This window comes from Dermacentor silvarum, chromosome 7, assembly GCF_013339745.2.
Source record: "Dermacentor silvarum isolate Dsil-2018 chromosome 7, BIME_Dsil_1.4, whole genome shotgun sequence".
NCBI classification, from domain to species: domain Eukaryota; kingdom Metazoa; phylum Arthropoda; class Arachnida; order Ixodida; family Ixodidae; genus Dermacentor; species Dermacentor silvarum.
Window position 1 is genome coordinate 50,116,079 of NC_051160.1, and position 20,369 is coordinate 50,136,447.

At 46.0% G+C, this 20,369-nt stretch overlaps 1 long non-coding RNA gene across 1 annotated transcript; it reads right to left on the bottom strand.

The window, feature by feature from the left end:
* Nucleotides 1-10,167: 10,167 nt before the first annotated feature.
* LOC125946736 (uncharacterized) lies at nucleotides 10,168-18,915 on the bottom strand. The gene is made up of 2 exons (XR_007467833.1): nucleotides 18,809-18,915; nucleotides 10,168-10,260 (listed from the first exon to the last, which is right to left on the bottom strand). It is a non-coding gene; the product is annotated as an uncharacterized LOC125946736 (long non-coding RNA).
* Nucleotides 18,916-20,369: the final 1,454 nt, after the last annotated feature.

Here is a 20,369-nt window from a genome sequence, read left to right on the forward strand (position 1 = left end):
CCGGTTGATATGATTCGAGTGTGTTGCTGCGTTTTTTAGTGGCACGAGCACCGAGTGACACTCTTATTTCTTAAACAGCGACTTCCGGTCAATGCGAAATTCAAAAAATGTTTCTAAATTCAAAATAAATCATTGAAAATAAAAACTTTAAAAATCGATGCCTTTACTCAATGTTGATGGTAGAAATGACATCAGAGCATGAGTTCAGCTACAAATTGAGTTAGTTAAGCGACAAGTTTTATTAGAAAATAATTAGAATCACTGATTGCCGTAAATCATTGTGCGTGGCGGTTTGTAGCGATTTCCGTTCGTTCGCTCCTCTGAGTTCGGTTGCCACCCGTTCCGTTAGCCATGGAGGTAGGCAATGAGGACGCTGGGCCAAGTGTTGTGTACCATCGAGTTCCTTACGACGACGGCGCTGGGCCTGGTGCAATGTAGTGTAGTTTACATCGTTACAACAATACACCAGGGTGCACCAACGCCGAGGTGCGAGTGCCACTATAGCAAACATCTAGGTCAAGGATTACAGTCGTTTCTAATTTTTTCCTATGCAGTTTTTCTCGTTAAACTTGGCCGTCATGGAGCGAACTTTCAATACGGAGAACGCGTGGCGGATGGAGACGTGGCGGCCCTACGCGCAATGTTGGCTGACTTGCGCGACATGAAGCGAAAAGAGGCGGATGTTGGCGGTCGTTCGCCGCATTTGTGAATGTGGTACGTCTTGAATCTGGTGGAATATTTAGTGTGAACGCGAGTAGAGAAGAAGAAAAGCAGACTGGAAAAAGGTACTGTATTGCCATTATCCACTTAACCGGACTGACTATAAATTTGTTGCAGCTACATTCAGCCAGACAATTGACAAAGTGAGAGAAAATTTTCACACCAAAAATTACAGTTATCAATCGCAGTCTAGTTATAAAAAAGCTCTATTTAGATTTGAACTCTCTAAAACGACGGTTTCAGTACCAATAAATGCAGAACCTCTCTCGATTAACATTGGGAGATTTGAAGTCACCAAAATACGTCTAATGTTAAGTATTGCACATTCGTCGGCCCGCATTTTCAGAAGCGGAATCACTTTGGCAACTTGGTAATCTGGATGGAACCATGCATTTCTAATGAAAAAATTTATCAGGATTAGCTAATCCTCGGGAGACAATTGAAATATTTTTTTATCGTTGCTATAATCATGCCATCAGGACCTGGATCTGAAGCTAGCAGCGACTTCACCACTTTAATTAATCCTTCCAATGTGACCGCTGTGAATTCGTTAGCTTAACACAGGCGCCGGCAAAAGATAGAGTAGAATTGCCGTAAATCGACCATCTAAGCCTTTTTCAATCTCCTGCAGTGACTTCATCGATTCGGTAGAAGTTTAGTGTTTTCTCATATATTCAAATTGCAATCCGACGCAATCATATCTGGCGGTTAAGGTTATGTAGTACTTTACCATTTTTTTGACGAATTTGACTTTGAGAAATTCTTTTTTTTTTTCACTAACGCCTTGCGCCACGCGGAAGGCCTGCGTGGTCGGGGTGGTTCGGGATGATTATTTCCGCCAGCGACGTTGGCGCGCCCGCACCCACGCCGACGCCGACGCCAGAGTTTCTGCGACACCGAGCCCTTAACGCTGTCGCGTTAAAAAGGTGCCTTGCTGTGTCTCGGCAGAGCAACTCAATGGTGCGTACCAATTGTGGGGGCAATCGAAGTAACAATAAACGGCTCAGAGCCGGTAGCGTCACTCTACACTTACAAAAGCTTTGGCTTTGTCTAGTGACAGAAATGTGCCCAATACTCATTTCTCCTTAGCATAAATGTACAAATCTATAGGTATGACAGTCGTCAATGTAGAACGTCCCGGCAGTCCTCACGATTGTAAGGTGAGGTGAATTTGTTCAGGAATCGTCTGACTCACAATGCTAATATGGCTGCAACAATGCTAATATGGCCACAAATATAAGGCCCCAAGTCGCAGCAAATCCGGTGTCGGTGTCGGCGTGGGCGCGGTGGCGTCGGTGGCGGAGAAAATAGTCCCGAACCACCCCGACTGCTCAGGACCTCCGCGTGGCGCAAGGTGTTAGTGAACAAAATTGAAATTCCCAAAGTAAAATCCTACAGAAAAATCGTAAAGTACGACTTAACCACAACCTACTGACACGATAGCGTCGGGTTGTTAATTGAGTGTACGAGAAAACATAATTCTGTTGCGAGGAAAATCAAACACACACCCCTTAATTATCCCGCATTTCTACCATACCAATTACGGCGTGCCGGGTAAATTACTTGAAAAAACACCATCCAGATGGCGCTCACCTCCTCAGCAGCGTAGGCAACCTACATACAAAACAGCGTTGCATGTAGGCTCCCTACGGCAGCGTAAAATGGCAGCGGCGCGCAGAGGCGCAGGTGAAAAAAAAGAAAGAAAGCTGCAGTTGCCAGAAAGCCTGACAAGCATTCAGGGATCTTTGAATGCTATCGCGTTCTATTCTCAAAGGCGAAGCTTAAGCGTCCTCCAAATTCGTATAGTCCATGTTTAGTAATGCTACAGTACATCAAGATTGAGGAAAATTTGTATCTATGCCTTCAGTTAACACTAAAAATATTTCTTTCAGTAAGAAAGAGAGTAATCAGTCATCATGAATACACAATTTCACCGCGTCTTTTAACGCATCATGCACCAACGATACTGATGTAGTGGATACAAAATTTTCAAAGGTGGAGTCACCTTACTCTCAAACGCTCTTTTTGCAGCAGAAGCCTTCTCTTCACTCTTGTAGGGCTGCCTTATTTTGCGATGCGCGGCTGCTATTGGCCAATAGCTGACGTCTATCAAGAAGGGTGTTACGATCAGTTTGCTTACTCGTACTGTTACTATGTATGTCTATTGACGCAGCTTAATAAACAGGCTGGCGTAAGCGAAAATCTTCTTTCGAATTTCGATAATAGCTACGTACTTGCGTAAGAAGCCGACCATCGTCTGCTCACGCTCGGCCACGGACTCCCATGTAGGAATTAAACTTGCAGCAGACTGCTTATTCTTGTCGTAGCCGTCGGATCTCTGTAATTAGGCGTCGAACTAGGCGAAACCTAATGTCAGACCACAAGCACGCTTCCCAGCATGCGCTCACTCCTGGCCACTCCTTGTTAGACGCCTTGGTAGATTTCACTTCGTATTAAGCTATTGATAGCGCTTAAAAATGCGCAAGTTAGACATAGCTTGTATCCGTAGGTCAAGCTGGTGCAGGACAAAGCCGGTCTGCACCCCGTAGAGCGGCCGGACTGGACCATCTGAGCGCGAGAGTGCATTCAAGCCCTGTCGTGCACAAAGCAAACGCTACGCATACGCACTACAGTTGCATGTAGATGCGGTCTCCTATGTAGCGGATGTACCACGGCCGCCGTGGCGTGCTCCGACGATTCCGCTGGCTGAGCGCACTGCGGCTCGTCCAGGACAATCACTTTTGGCGCATCGTAGGCCCGAAAATCGCAATTAGTTGCGCCGACTTCTTCATCTTCATTCATTCTTCATTCTAGAGAGTGTGGGTGCCGACCGATAGAAAGAAATACTGATTGTTTGTTCAGGCATAAAGATCAAATTACTAGGGTGCTTATGGAAGCCTTTTATATCGATAGGGTAGGGGAAAGATGTGCTAGTAAGCTATCTGTCGCTCTTAGTAATAAAGAGTTAAAATTTTTCCAAGTAAGTGTTTCACGGTAGCTTAAGTTTGACAAAGATAGTCTTCTATTGGTCTTTATTTGTTTTGATGACGCTATGGTTTATGCCTCGTCTGGTTCGACGCGTCACCCGAACGGCTACTGGCGCGCATGAACAATCGCTTTATAGTTGCCCTGTCGGCCAGGGTTTATAAATGTGAATTTCCTCGAAATAAATTTTGGTTGTGAGTCAGTGCCAGTGTCGTCTTCTTTGCCTGTGCCCTTGTCTATATAGCGGTGTTATTTTCCTAAAGATGAATTCCCACCAAATCGTCCAAGTTTGTACTCGACGGAACATCTAAATCAAACTTCAACGGCGTACCCGGTGACGTTTAGTAGGCGGAGCGAAGTGGGCACGCCCTGCTCCGCCATAGCCTTCGCAGTGCAAGCCATTGAAGAAGAAGCGGAAGCATCGCGAAGGGCCTGTTTAATAGTCAATAACTCTGCTTCTGCTGAACAGATTGAAATACATTTTGTGGCAAAATATTTCTCCAATAGCTTATTTTCGCTACAAATGCACTTCTCGACTTAACCAATCAAAGTGGTTATTAAACGGCATTTGTGGGTATTAATGGGGCTCTGAAGCTATAAAGGTGGTTCAGAGCCCCTTTAATACTCATACTGATCGCAATGGCATTAAAAACCCGCGACTCTCGGCCATGTGCCGCGCTCGAGTTTAAAGGATTGCTCCACGTTTGTATTCCGTGCAAAGTAGAAACTAACGCAATGTAGAATAAAAACAGACCGTGCATCATGCTTCCCGCGTAACTTGAGCCAAACTTTAAAAATATGCAACTGCCACGCAGCTGGACAGAACCAAGGTAATATTGTTTGCCGTCCCTCAGAGCAAGTCAGGATTTTTTTTTAACAGCGAAGCTGTATACGTCTACCAGCCAAGGAAATGTTCGTGTCGTTGGCGTAAGCAAGAAACGTCATGGTAAGCAAGCGGGTCGTGCTCGCGCTCGTCGTCGTCGGCGTCTTCCACAGCTGGCTGCGTTGCCGCTCATCATTCCAGCGTAGAATTTCACTTCTCTTCTGTCGTCGTATTGGGGAGGCCGCGTTTACGGGGTTATGAACCATTGCTTAAGGCAGTATGAGCACATTAGCGGTGCATCACTGCATTCTTCGCACTTCCCCAGGTTTCACGTTAGTGGAGCTGCATTTTGCTGAATGGGTCATTTGACACTTACGCGTAAAATTTAACTCACCTCTCAAACTGAGCCTATGACTTAACTCGTGCTAACTGTAATAACTAATGAAAACTAAAACAGTAAGAAAGGCGTCCATAATGGCCAAATTTTGCTCTGAATATAATATTTGAGCAGTTGAATAATTACTAACACCTACAGATGCAATTAGGCGAAATATCCAAAATACTCCAACTTACTCCAAGCGATGGCACAACAGCATTACTTTGCTTCTGTGCAGCTACGTGGAACGTGCATATTAAATTTTGGCACAAATTACGTGGAACAGCAAGTATAATGTCACGAGCGGCGATCCTGTGGTCGGTGCTTGGACGATAACGACGACAACGGCGTGGCTTTCTGGTGTGCTCGTGCTCTCCTGAACCATTGCTGTAGCGGGATGTGCCTTACTTTGTAAATATATCCATTGTATATATATTCTCCTCGTAACATCTTTGGTGGAGGTGCGGGGTAGAGGTCCGTCCTGCGACCACTTCGCCCGCATGATATCAGGAGACCTCGCCCCGGCACAGTCCGCTGCCCTTCGCCGCGTGCTGGTTTCCTACCAGGATATCTTTGACTTTGGCGACCGTCCTTTGGGCCAGACTTCTGTCGTCACCCATCGCATTCATACCGGCGATGCGAGTCCTATTCACCGACGGCCTTACCGTGTGTCAGCTACGGAGCGTGCTGTCATCCAACAGGAAGTGGAGAAAATGCTGGGCAAACGCCAAATTGAACCCTCATGCAGTCCTTGGGCCTCTCCCGCCATACTTGTGAAAAAGAAGGACAATAGCTGGAGATTTTGTGTAGACTACCGCCACCTCAACCAGATTACCAAGAAGGATGTGTATCCTCTCCCGCGTATTTATGACGCACTGGACTGCTTGCACGGCGCCAGATATTTGTCTTCCATCGACCTGCGCTCAGGATACTGGCAAATCGCTGTGGGCGACTAAGACCGCGAGAAGACCGCCTTCGTGACTCCTGATGGCCTCTACCAATTTAATGTGATGCCTTTTGGCCTATGTAACGCCCCTGCTACTTTCGAGCGAATGATGGACTCTCTTCTTCGAGGCATCAAGTGGTCCTTATGGCTTTGCTACCTGGACGATGTTATCGTTTTTTCGACTACGTCTCACTCGCCTGTCCACCGTCCTTGATGTTTTTCGCCGTGCTCGTCTTCAGCTTAACTCGTCGAAATGTCGCTTTGGGCAGCGTAAAATCTGCGTACTCGGCCACCTTGTTGACGCTGCAGCCGTGCAGCCAGACCCTGACAAAGTCCGCGCGGTTAGTCAGTTCCCTACGCCACGGTCAGCCAAGGACGTCCGCAGTTTTCTTGGCCTGTGCTCGTACTTCGGTCGTTTTGTCCAGAACTTCGCGGAAGTGGCCCGCCCTCTAACTGGCCTACTCAAGAAGGACGTCGTTTTCACTTGGGGTCGTGACCAAGCGGACGCCTTTTCATCGCTCGTTGCCATCCTAACGAACCCACCTGTTATAGCACATTTCGACCCGTCAGCCAGCACGGACGTTCGTACCGACGCCAGTGGCCACGGTATAGGCGCCGTCCTTGCACAACAGCAGCATGGCCTCCACCGTGTGGTCGCCTATGCAAGCCGCCTTATGTCGCCGTCAGAGCAAAATTACTCGATCACAGAACGCGAGTGCTTAGCTCTCGTCTGGGCCATCGCAAAATTCCGCCCGTACCTGTATGGCAGGCACTTTTCAGTTATTACAGACCACCAGTGCGCTTTGCTGGCTTTCCTCGCTCAAGGACCCCTACTGGTCGCCTTGGCCGTTGGGCACTCCGCTTGCAAGAGTACTCATTTTCTGTTTTCTACAAATCGGGACGGCTTCACCAAGACGCTGACTGCTTGTCACGATACCCGGTGATTCCCCTGATACACTGGAAGATGAACCTGACGCCTTTGTTCTGGCGATTACAGACTTCGTCCACATAGCTGACGAACAGCACCGCGGACTCATCTTTGCGGCCTATTATAGAGGGTCTCAACTCACCACACCTCACCCTTCCCTACGGATGTTTGTGCTCGACAACGACACCTTACACCGCTACAACGCCCGGCCTGACGGCGCTGAGCTCTTGCTTGTTGTTCCCGCGCATCTTCGCTCTACGGTTTTGCGCCAGCTTCATGATGGACCGACGGCCGGACACCTAGGCGTGTCACGCACGTATGATCGCATCCGTAGGCGTCTTCTTTTGGCCTGGTCTCTACCGTTCTGTGCGCAGTACGTTGCGGCTTGTGATCTCTGCCAGCGACGCAAGACGCCTGCCCTACTGCCTGCTGGCAGCCTTCAGCCCCTCGATATCCCTGATGAACCATTTTTCCGCGTGGGACTCGATCTTCTAGGGCCTTTTCCCATGTCAACCTCTGGCAATAGATGGGTTGCAGTCGCTACTGATTACACAACGCGGTACGCTGTTACACGAGCACTTCCCACCAGCTGTGCTACTGATGTAGCCGATTTCCTTCTTCACGACGTCATCCTGCGCCACGGTGCTCCTCGTCAGTTAATCACGGACCGCGGCCGCTGCTTCCTGTCTAAAGTAGTCGACGACATTCTTCGTTCTTGCAAGACCAATCACAAGTTCACCACTGCGTACCATCCACAGACAAACGGCCTAATGAACGCCTCAACCGTACTCTCACAGATATGCTTGCTATGTACGTGTCTGAGGACCACCGAGACTGGGACATTAACTTGCCTTTTGTGACCTTCGCCTACAACTCTTCTCGTCACGACACAGCTGGCTACTCACCTTTTTATCTACTGTTTGGCTACGACCCACCATTGCCTATGGACACCATACTTCATCCTCACGCAGACACATCCTCTGCCTATGCTCGTGATGCTCTTGCCCGTGCTACCATCGCCCGTCAGGTTGCCCGCGATCGCTTGTCGGCTTCACAGGTCAATCAAAAATGTCTCTATGACCGCCGACACCGGGAGGTGAACTTCCCTCCAGGATCGCTCGTCTTGCTGTGGTTCCCGTCACGTCGCGTTGGCCTATGCGAAAAACTCCTCTCCCGTTATGCTGGCCCTTACCGCGTCGTACGCAAAGTCACTAATGTGACTTATGAAATCGCTCCGCTAAATCCTACGTCGGCCTCTGCAACAATCGCGAGTGACATAGTCCATGTCTCGCGTCTTAAACCGTACCACTCTCGGCCCGGGCCCTAATTGCACCGGGACGGTGCTTCTGCCGCCGGCGGGTAATGTCACGAGCGGCGATCCTGTGGTCGGTGCTTGGACGATGACGACGACGACGGGTGGTTTTTCTGGTGTGCACGCGCTCCCCTGAACGATTGCTGCAGCGTTGTGCGCCTTACCCTGTAAAATATATCCATTGTATATATATTCTCCCCGTAACAATATGTTGGGTTGCTGGAGGGCTAGCTGCTCATGTAAAACAGGAGCCGATGCATCCATGTGCTCAGGCATTGATGAATTCGGGAGCCGCTTCACCGACAGGTGTGGACGCAACTTGGTCACGGTATCTAAATGTGATGGTGTAGTGTTGGACGCTAACGCAAAGACCGAGACCGGCGTTCGAAAAATTGGCTCACATCCGCGGTCTACCACCGAGCCAGGCTGCGACCTTGCCGGGTGAAGCTGCAGCGGCGAGATGGTGCTGCTTCCTAGCGTCACCGGGTTGCGTGTTTCTATTTGCGCCCAAGCCCAGTGCCCGATCACTGGCGCCGCCATGTGCCGCTCGCGCGTACCATGTTTCTAGGTGCTTTCTTTCGCCGAGGGCGCTCGAACGCGCATAGCATGGCTTGCTTAAGAAACTAGGTCTTTACAGTTACGTATCTTGTATTTTCTATTAAAGGAACACACCTCCTAATACTAACTAGTGATGTTGCGACCTTCAGAATGTGCTAACGTTCAGGCGTACGCGGGTTCGAACACGTCAGTTTAAGTATAAGCAAGAATTTTTTGGCTTGGTATGACGCTTGTGGCTGTTTGGTGACAGACAGACAACAGACAGACAGACAGCCAAATTTTCAGTCGGTTCCCAACAAGAACCCCGGTGCCGCGTCGGAAGCCGCGGTCCCGACCCGCCAGCGCGGACATTGGGGTGGGCCCTCAAAAAAACGCTCAGCTATGGTCTTGAATGCTACTGCCACGATGGTCTTTCTTGCGAACTAGCGAAGTGTGGTTTATTTGTGAAATTCAAGCCACAGTTTGCCTAATGCAAACACGCACCGAAGGGGCGATGGGGCCGGAGTCTCTATGGCCGCCCGCAGTCGAGCCCGGCCGTCCTAAATAGCCAATCGCCGGACCTTGCTTCGGGAACCCCTGCCATGGATAAAATGCCAGAGCAGGATGTACGTAAATTTCACAAGAACTGGTCTTCTGAAATACCGATATCAACAAAAATCTTGCGGCAGGAACTTCCAAATTTTCCAGTTAGTGGTACATGTACGAGTATGTATAGCAAGCGCAGATGGGCCTGTACGTTGCCCAGTGTTAGTGTTGCGTTACAATTCCCGCTTTCGACACTGAGCACCCGTGTTCTAAACCACGCCGTAACTCTTTCTCCTTGTTTTCGGTTTTTGTTCTCTAGCACACGAGTAAACAGTGTAGTAAACTTAGATAAACGCATGACCCGATGGTCCCTAAACGGCTGTCAGCCGTTTAGTGAATACGCTTTCCGTGCCATTATCCTGCCCGTGGTCGCATGTTAGTGGCAAAAAGGTTTTTGACATGTTATTCAAACTATCGCAGAGACAAAAAAAAAATGAAAGCCTGTATTTTGCTGATAAGGAACCCTAGTACCCGTGCCAGCCCATCGGAGATTCTACCGCAACGCCAAGAACAAGCAAGTGCCAACCCTTTCTGGCGTCGTAGTATTAACCAGTTAGGACAAACAGTTTAAGTATGTCCCACTTGAATTTTGTTGATTTATGTTTTTCCGGAGAGCTGTCTTTGTGCATTAATAACCTATTTATTGCCTACAGCCACGCAGGCACTGATTGCCATCGAGGTGAGCTACTGCACATAGATTTTGCGTCATGTTTGAATGGAAACAGAACCCCACCTACGGCAATTCCAATTTCAAGAAGAAAAAGCGGAAACAGACTATACGTGCATTTTAACGTGGCCGGAGTATGCTTTTAAACATCTGCAGAAGCACGACGTCTCATACTACAAGACTGTATGCACACGCTAATGATTTCCAAGTTGTTTTTATTGTCCTTCACAGCGGTTTGAATAAATCCGCACAGTCTTCCGTGACCGCTGACACTGATTCCGCTTTTATCGAGGACACTGAGAAATGGCGATCATCCAATGTACTTGTATTCATTCCTTTGGTGCTGGTTGTATTGGCCAACTGCGAAAAGAAAAAGGAGATTGTATGGAATTTATTCACTGCAGTTCAAAGCCATTCGAAATGCTCCTTTTATCAGATTGTAAAGCATTTGCGCCTGCAGACTTGCGTTACCTGACGTTTTTAATATAGAAATCTCCCAATCGGCTTTGTAATTGTTTTGAATTACTGCTCTTGAATAATTATTTATCAATACATTTTATACTGCTGCGTTGCAATATTTTTGCACTCGTAATTTCTTCTAGCTATTATGTTACCTAAGTTACATCTGCTTGTGATGTTTTTAATTGCCTTTTCTGGAATAGAAAGCAATTCTGACCATTTCTGTAGAATCTTGAACAAAGTGTCGTTTTAATGTGTTCGCATTCAATGTATTTGCGTGAATGTTTCACACTGTTTTCAAACTTTCCAAGATACTGCGCAAATGTTTGCTCTAACAGGAGTTGATTGTGACATTTTGAGCTTTGGACTTCCTTCTGTAATAAATACATTTTGTAAGACTTCCTTCTGTAATAGATACATTTTGTAAAAGGAGCATTTCAATGCATTTGCACTTGAGAAGTAATGTTCCAGAACTGTGAGCTTTGACACAGCAAATGAAACTGAAAATGAGGGCCTTACCATTAAAACACAGGAAAACAGTATTTTGTGTTAGAAAATATTGGGTTACACGATAAGCTAGTTCAGATTAAGAAGTGAAAATGTGGTTGAGCTGGCAATGCAATGCCTAAGATATATCCTCCTTAGCCCCTGCGACCGCATATCGGGTCATTGGTTGAGGCAGGTGTATTGGGTTGCTAAAAAAAGGTAAGTTTCTGAAATTTAAATTTCAGCTGTCTATTTTGGTTCTACCTGGTGCACTGTAGGAAGGTTGTTACTTCCAGTCCAGCCAATACGACACCAGTTGCATTCAAAGACGGCCTCATCCTGCAAGAGCACGTGTCTTCGACCTTGCACTCAGTAATTCATTCAGCCCTGTTCTTCTTTCTGGGGTTTTACGTGCCAGAACCAGTTCTGATTATGAAGCACGCCATAGTGGGGGGCTCCGGATTTATTTTGACCACCTGAGGTTCTTTGACGTGCACTACAACGCAAGCACACAGGCATTTTCGCATTTCGCCTCCATCGAAATGCGGCCACCGCGGTCTGGATACGATCCCGCTACCCCGCTCAGCAGCGCCAACGCCTTAGGTGACTGAGCCACCGCGGCGGGTATTCAGCCCTTTTATCAGCCTTCCTTGCAACAATGCGTTTATGCGTCATAAACCTTTTCAACGGTTCATAGCTGAGAAGTGTATAACTATAACATAATAGTTGTATAAATGTAGCTGTGTATATCTAAAACGTGCATCCAACGTGGACAGAAGCTAGAGTGTAATTTTCAGAAGAGAAGAACTAAGCTTTCATATCCCCAATCGAGCTGCCGTGGGCCCTAATTACTACTTTATGGCTTCCAATGAAATATTTTACTGACGAAGACATTAAAGCGATTTTTCAAAATAGAGAGGCCAATCTGTTCAATCCGGACAAATCTGCAATTTGTCGACAATGCTGAGAGCTCTGATGATGCCGAGATTGAGAGCGAAGACAGTGGTGACGACGTTGAAATCCACACAAATACACGCGCCCAGCAGCTAGTGCTCACCTCATGGTGAGAAATAAATTTCCTTGGAGAAGCTTCGCTGAAGAATGTTAAAAACTCGCAAAGCCAAAATTGTCTAATTGTTTTCTTCATGTGGGACTTTAAAGCATCACCATTATTTTAATGATGGAAATGTTGGTGAATTCATCTGCCCATAAATGAGATCAGTTATGACAGGCGCAGGAATTTTCCCAGACAACGTGAACATTGAATGACGCAGAAGAAATTGAAATCCTGGTTGTGATGGCAAATGTCAGATGGAATGCCTGTTGTGGAGTGCTCCTTTTTCAGTAGAAGTGCAACTGTTTTGTTGAGTTTCATACCTGCTGGGTCCCACAGGACCCAATTGTTGTCAAGCAGGCTTCAGCCCTTTGCTCCATTGTTGGTGTCTAGACTTAATTTATTGGTATTTTCGTGTGCTTAAGTGTCAGATACACAAGTTTAGAGCAAATCCCCTGAAAAGGTTTAAATTAGAGGATGAAGAGAAGATAGCGGTTGGTGTTAAGCGGCTGCGGAATCCCTGCCAAGGGAAGAAAACCGCAGTCGAAGACGGTAGAAAACTACGTGTTGTGGAGGGATTAGTTAATTCGGAGGTGTAGGATGGTGTCACCTGGAGACAAACAGTACGAATTCATATTCTTTGGGCGAAGCCTTCGTCATACATTGAACATAAAATAGGCAAATGACCATGACGACATATTCTTGAGCGTATGACTAATGCTTTCCGAACTAAGGTATACAGGGTTTCCCAGCTATCGTGCAGCTATAGATTAAAAAGAAACACAATTTATTCTACGTGCATAAGACTTGGTGCATATTGTTTTGAACCTTGTTAACATATCGCGAGTAATTTTTGTCAGCGGCATGCGATTACTAAACAAAAAATCAGCGCAGCTGGCACTAGTGGCGCAAGGCTGGAGCAAACAGCGGAGCTTGTGATCGACCAAGCAACAGCCAGGCTCGCTATCCCGACGACGCTGGATAATCAAACGCAGACTCTGGCGTTCTCATTCTCGAAATTCGGGTTCTTCGACTCGACCACGCCTCTTCTCAGCTGCAGCTTCGACACGGTAGTGCACGGCACGGTAACAAATGCTTGTGCACGCTGTGCACATAAATTACTAAATGTACAGTGGATGACAATTTCGTATCAACAATGAATGTACACAAGCAGATATTTCACCTCCAGAAAAGCATGCCGTTGCAACGAGATACAAAATCGATGAGCAAAAAAAAAAAAAACAGACAACACGTCACAAATTACAGTTTGCCAAAGTTGATGCGTGATTGTCAGAGAAGCGGAACAATTATCCCCTGAAAATAATACCAGTGGGGAACACAAACTGAAAACTTCAAAGTTAAACGGTGTGGTTTAAGAAAGCCATGAAAATCTGAGGAACATGGTCTGATCTTAACACATAGAGATTTCATTCACCGAGAGAAGCAATATATCTTACATTATTGGAGGGCAATTCAATAAAATAGGAGAAACTTGCTTGCGCGCACGAAAGCAAGCAAGACATACTGGGTCTCTGGTCGAGAGGAAATTTTCGTAATTTTGATTTACAAAGGGTTTCTTTATAACAAATTCTATGCAACGGGAAAATAAAAAAGCTAGAAAACAAAAGCTAAACTCGAAAGAAATAATTATACAGAGTGAAGAGGTTCAAACAAGTACGTCAGCGCATCTAGCAGTCGCAAAGTACTTATATACGATTAAATATAACCGTTGAGAAATATCTGATAAGAACGATGTCTGAATGCTATGGTGTCCCTTGACCTTTTATAGGATACAATTCCTTTAAATGGAGATAAAGGTAACCACATTGGCCCACTCAGCAGCTAAAAAGACGTATTTTTCTCATTCTGTGCATGTGGCACATTTTGTCGTCTATCATCACATGCCTGGGTACTTCCATGCCAGAAAATGGTTGAATGTAAGCTGTTCCACTTCGAAATTTTCCGGAAGCTATTCAAACCGGAAATTATATACCCTGTTGAAGCTGTTTTCTTTTAAGAGATTTTTGACCGCGGAAATATTTTAACGCGTAAGCTGTTATGGGCTCATTCCAATAGCCGTTTCTGGTCGCGATGATGCTGCCGCCGCCGCCCCGTAGCCGCTATCACATGCGAAAAAACGTACCGGCTCTCCGTCGGGATCGAACCCAGGCTCGCTGCTTGGGAGGAAGATACTCTACCACTGAGTCATGCAAGATTTTTTTTTTTTTTTGTTTTAGGGGCGAAGCTCCTTAGGGTGTGGGTCTGTCCCTCCTCTGTAGTATGTAGTAGTAGTAGTAGTAGTAGTAGTCGTAGTAGGTAGCCACGTCTACTTTTAAGACAAAAAATTACAAAAGTTGTGTCCATAGCGCGAAATCGAACCAGGGACCCCTCGCTTCCGAACACGCGGCGCTAGCCACTACACCACGAAGCGCACATGGACACACACACCACGATGACAATAAATACCCAACATTAACGAAAGACTGCGCGTTTTTAACGCGTTTGTGCTATAATATAGCGCGTTACGGCCCGTGTAAGAAGCTGGTGTAAGACGCTGTGGCCTCTCCGCCTTACCCCCGTATTCATAAACGCTCCTCGACTTGAACGTGACTTGCCACCGCCTTGGGCAGCGCGTCCGAAACGCGTTGAAGGCGGTGGCAAGTAAAGTTCAAGTCGAGGAGCGTTTATGAATACGGGGGTTATACTCTCTCAGCAGTCATGTGATGGCGTCGGCAAACGCGGTGCACGTTCCGGCATGTGTAAACGGCTGCGTAAGACGCTGTGGCCTCCCCCCTTACTACAGAGTACTGCAAGTTTCTAACGCGTTTGTGCTAGCGTCCCCTTGAGCGGGAGATGGTGCAATTATAATGAAGGGCGCTGTTATAAAATAGGAATGACGTCACATATGGCGCGTGTCATTGGTGGAAGTCAATCGTTCGATTTAGTGCGGCGAGACTGGGCGAATTACACGGGAGATTCACGGTTTACAGATGATTCCCCCCGGAGCTTCGCCCACTCATCATCATTCACCCCGTGGATATGCGGTGTTTTTTTTTTTCCTTTATTGCTGTCATCATGTAAGGTTACTGAGCCACGCAAGCGCTTGCTATCCGAGAGCGGCAAAATGTACTATAAACGCGCTCTATGCAGGCGCGCAGGCGCAGACAACGAGATGCGATTCAGACGCGGAACGCAAACAACGCAGTCCCAAGCCTCCGCCGGTATGGTGGCTCCATCTAGTTAAGGCGCCGGCAAACGCAACCTTTCAGACACTAAAATTTACTGCCGCCTTCATTAGACGGCGCTAACTTACCGAAGGACGCTCGGTTTCACGTTGATTGCGATAGATTGGGCGCGTTGCAATGCGAGTGAATGTGACAGCCGTATTTGCATTGTTGGCTGCTTGGATGGGCCGAATGGCGCTAGCCATCGGCGATGGAACGCGTCGGCTTGCACGCGCGACGGCGTCCCAAGCAGGCCGCGTCAGGCGCGTTGCAATAGGAGTTAATGTGACAGCTGTAGTTGCATTGTCGGCCGCTTGGCTGAGCCGAACGGCGCTAGCCATCGGCGATGGAACGCGTCGGCTTGCATGCGCGACAGGGTCCCAAGCGCGTTCCTGACGCATTCACTCAAATTACTATAGGTAGTACTGTCCAAACGCTCGTCTAGCTTACGCTGTGATTGCGCTGCGTGTGCCGCACAGGCCTGGCATTTTTTTCGTTGGAACAGCATTCTTTATTTATTGATTACTCAGTGGCATCCAATATAGGTGATGACGACGAGCCAGAATAAACAGGACTATATTTGTACTGAATAGAAGGCTCTAGCTGACGTGCAATGTACTATTCCAATAGCCACGCGCCCGCTTCGCTTTTTAGGCGAAGCGGGCGCGTGGCTCATGTCTCGAGCGGCCCGTGCGAGGCATGCAAGCAATATTCAACTCAATGCCATCAGAAATTTTGAGAGGGCATATTCATAAATTTAGGAAAAGAAATAAAGTATGAAAGTAAAGATCTAGGCGGGGAACTCTGCAACGGAAGCTTGATAATGTAATGACCTGTCCCTAGCCCGCAGCCGTTCTACCTCATTGTCTTCGAAGTCGATGCTGCTACACTTCTTGACTCGTGTACAGAAAACAGTTTGTTGAGCACCCCTTTCCTATCTACAGGAATAACAACGGAATGTTTTCTTTTTAAATATAATGGTGACCTGTTGTTGTTGCCTCAAAACATTGCTCGTACCCACAGGGGGGATTGGCCACATTAAATTGCTTGAAATGTGCGTCTAACAAAATACCAAATGGTGGTAAAGGCAAACATTTAACACAAAGCAATATTCAACTCAATGCCATCAGAAATTTTGAGAGGACATATTCGTAAATTTAGGAAAAGAAATAAAGTATGAAAGTAAAGATCTAGGCGGGGAACTCTGCAACGGAAGCTTGATAATGTAATGACCTGTCCCTAGCCCGCAGCCGTTCTACCTCATTGTCTTCGAAGTCGATGCTGCTACACTTCTTGACTCGTGTACAGAAAACAGTTGGTTGAGCACCCCTTTCCTATCTACAGGAATAACAACGGAATGTTTTCTTTTTAAATATAATGGTGACCTGTTGTTGTTGCCTCAAAACATTGCTCGTACCCACAGGGGGGATTGGCCACATTAAATTGCTTGAAATGTGCGTCTAACAAAATACCAAATGGTGGTAAAGGCAAACATTTAACACAAAGCAATATTCAACTCAATGCCATCAGAAATTTTGAGAGGGCATATTCATAAATTTAGGAAAAGAAATAAAGTATGAAAGTAAAGATCTAGGCGGGGAACTCTGCAACGGAAGCTTGATAATGTAATGACCTGTCCCTAGCCCGCAGCCATTCTACCTCATTGTCTTCGAAGTCGATGCTGCTACACTTCTTGACTCGTGTACAGAAAACAGTTTGTTGAGCACCCCTTTCCTATCTACAGGAATAACAACGGAATGTTTTCTTTTTAAATATAATGGTGACCTGTTGTTGTTGCCTCAAAACATTGCTCGTACCCACAGGGGGGATTGGCCACATTAAATTGCTTGAAATGTGCGTCTAACAAAATACCAAATGGTGGTAAAGGCAAACATTTAACACAAAGCAATATTCAACTCAATGCCATCAGAAATTTTGAGAGGGCATATTCATAAATTTAGGAAAAGAAATAAAGTATGAAAGTAAAGATCTAGGCGGGGAACTCTGCAACGGAAGCTTGATAATGTAATGACCTGTCCCTAGCCCGCAGCCGTTCTACCTCATTGTCTTCGAAGTCGATGCTGCTACACTTCTTTACTCGTGTACAGAAAACAGTTTGTTGAGCACCCCTTTCCTATCTACAGGAATAACAACGGAATGTTTTCTTTTTAAATATAATGGTGACCTGTTGTTGTTGCCTCAAAACATTGCTCGTACCCACAGGGGGGATTGGCCACATTAAATTGCTTGAAATGTGCGTCTAACAAAATACCAAATGGTGGTAAAGGCAAACATTTAACACAAGCAATATTCAACTCAATGCCATCAGAAATTTTGAGAGGGCATATTCATAAATTTAGGAAAAGAAATAAAGTATGAAAGTAAAGATCTAGGCGGGGAACTCTGCAACGGAAGCTTGATAATGTAATGACCTGTCCCTAGCCCGCAGCCGTTCTACCTCATTGTCTTCGAAGTCGATGCTGCTACACTTCTTGACTCGTGTACAGAAAACAGTTTGTTGAGCACCCCTTTCCTATCTACAGGAATAACAACGGAATGTTTTCTTTTTAAATATAATGGTGACCTGTTGTTGTTGCCTCAAAACATTGCTCGTACCCACAGGGGGGATTGGCCACATTAAATTGCTTGAAATGTGCGTCTAACAAAATACCAAATGGTGGTAAAGGCAAACATTTAACACAAAGCAATATTCAACTCAATGCCATCAGAAATTTTGAGAGGGCATATTCATAAATTTAGGAAAAGAAATAAAGTATGAAAGTAAAGATCTAGGCGGGGAACTCTGCAACGGAAGCTTGATAATGTAATGACCTGTCCCTAGCCCGCAGCCGTTCTACCTCATTGTCTTCGAAGTCGATGCTGCTACACTTCTTGACTCGTGTACAGAAAACAGTTGGTTGAGCACCCCTTTCCTATCTACAGGAATAACAACGGAATGTTTTCTTTTTAAATATAATGGTGGTCGTAACGATGCGCCGGCGTGTGAAAATATTCTAAACTTCCGCATGACGAATCTCATATGCATCTATATTAGGTTTGACCTTCAAGTTGAACATTCACTATACGTAAATACTATTGTTTAATAATATTTCTAGTTTATTCCAAACTGCGGTATCTGAACTAGAAAATATATAATTTAGGCAGAAGTGACATAAAAAGGATATATAAAACACCGGAAGTTTGGTAGTGGAATTAACGCGTTACGTTGCCAAGACAGACTCGCTGAAGATAAAATGTACTATAATGAAATATGGTTTTAATATTGGCCTAATCAATGCTCACAACGAATTCGCAGTTTTTTTCGATTCTCTTCGAGCACAATTTGATTCTAATTCAGTTTTGTCTCAAAAATACTATTCGCAGAACCCTTAAGACAAGAAATCAACACGTAAGTAGATTTAAAGTTACGTAGTCATTCTCCATGAATGCCCTTATTGTGCATATATACCCTTTCATCCGTTCCCCTAATCGCAATCCCCGTTATACTACAGTGTAAAATACATGCTGTAGAAAAAGCAATGCAGGGGTTTTGTGTTGAAGCAAATGCTTTCTTTTTCTAATCTCTTTGTTGCTATATTATGCCTCATTCACCTCTGCATCCTGTTCGATACATATTTAACTGGATGTTAGCACTGCTCCTAGTAGCTTGGGAAAACATGCTCACCGCAATTGCACTTGCATGGGTTCTGACCGACGCATACGGCAAGACACTCATTGGACCATGGCTCCGCACAGCGCTGATTCCTGCGTACTGGAGAAAGAATGATCAACAGATTACTACTCTTGAGACTATTAATTAATAATATTGGTATTATTATGTTTCCCAAAAAATTTGGCAGCGTGTTCCACACCTGCAAACACATGAAGGCGAAAGTCTGCTGCACAGCTGGTAATACACCGTCGCGCATCGTCGCGTGGCAGCTTTTGCAGTTCGGCTTCCTCAACTCGTTTGCGACGGCTAGCTCCGGATTCACGCGCTGGTATAGTGGGGTCAGACCCGCGCCAGCAGTATTTCGCATGACCTTTAAGTTGCATCCTCTCAACAGGGGGGGGGGGGGGGGGGGGGGGGGGTCGGTGTATGCAGTGTACGCGGTAGCATCATCAGCATTGGCTCAGCATTGACGTTTATGGGGATATGAGTCAGTGCTTAATGGGGTATGAGCCATTAAATGTCTTACGCGACAGACATAATTAATCTTGAAGCAAGTTAATTTTGACGAACCGCAAGCGGCAATAGCAGACGAATACTGCTGACCACGCAGCCTAGCATACTCGAGACATCGAACGCAAGCGAAAACAGCGATGACCAGAGGATCGTACAACGCAACGGAAGGAAACGTTGCACGAAAGGGAAGGAAAAGCAGAAGGAAAAGTAATGACAAGTAGTACAAAAAGAATAGAAAAGTAGTAGGAAACGGAAGGAAAAATTAGTAGGAAAGGGAAAGAAAAGTTGCTGGTCAGGTACGCACAAGACAGTCTTCGCTTCCCCCATTTTCTCAATAGGGGTAGGGCTGACGAATTTTTTCCTGACTGAATGGGGTAGAGCCATTCGGAAAGTGACGTGATTTTTTGTACCACTTGAGTAGACGCCGTGTTTCTGCACGTTGTAGACGGGATTCTAATGAATGTATGCAATGTTCGCTTGACTTTGCTGAGTGCTTGTAGCCTCTGCATTACGAGAGGGATGAGCCAGTGCATTTTTGCTTGTTTAGGGGAGTAGGAACCATTGCTGATTATGACAATTTTTGTACCACTGGACCGGACGACGCGTTTCTTCAAGGCCACCGACGGTATGAGCCACTAAGGCTTTCGCCCTAAAAAATATAAGCTCGTGTTGCATAGCTTTCTTACGGCGCTGCAATCATTCTGTCAACTGACTATGTGCCTGGAGAGCGTGCGAAGAAAAGTGCTCAGGTTGGCGCAAATGAATGAAAGAATCGTAGTAAACTGGTTGGGGATAAGGAAGTATATTGTGTTGTATAGGAAGGCGGGCAGAGGCTAAAAAGTGGAGAATAAACCACGCACTTCCAGTTGCGCCAATATGTGTAATGAAGCGGCTTACATTTACCGTATCTGCTACCATCTGCACGTGATGACTGGATTGGTTCTTGACGGTAATGTGCCAAAAAAAAACAAATGGCGCCTAAACAACCTCATTCTAACTGAATACACATTGGAGGGTATAATTATTTTACATTCCTTTACAAAATGTTTTTACAGACTTA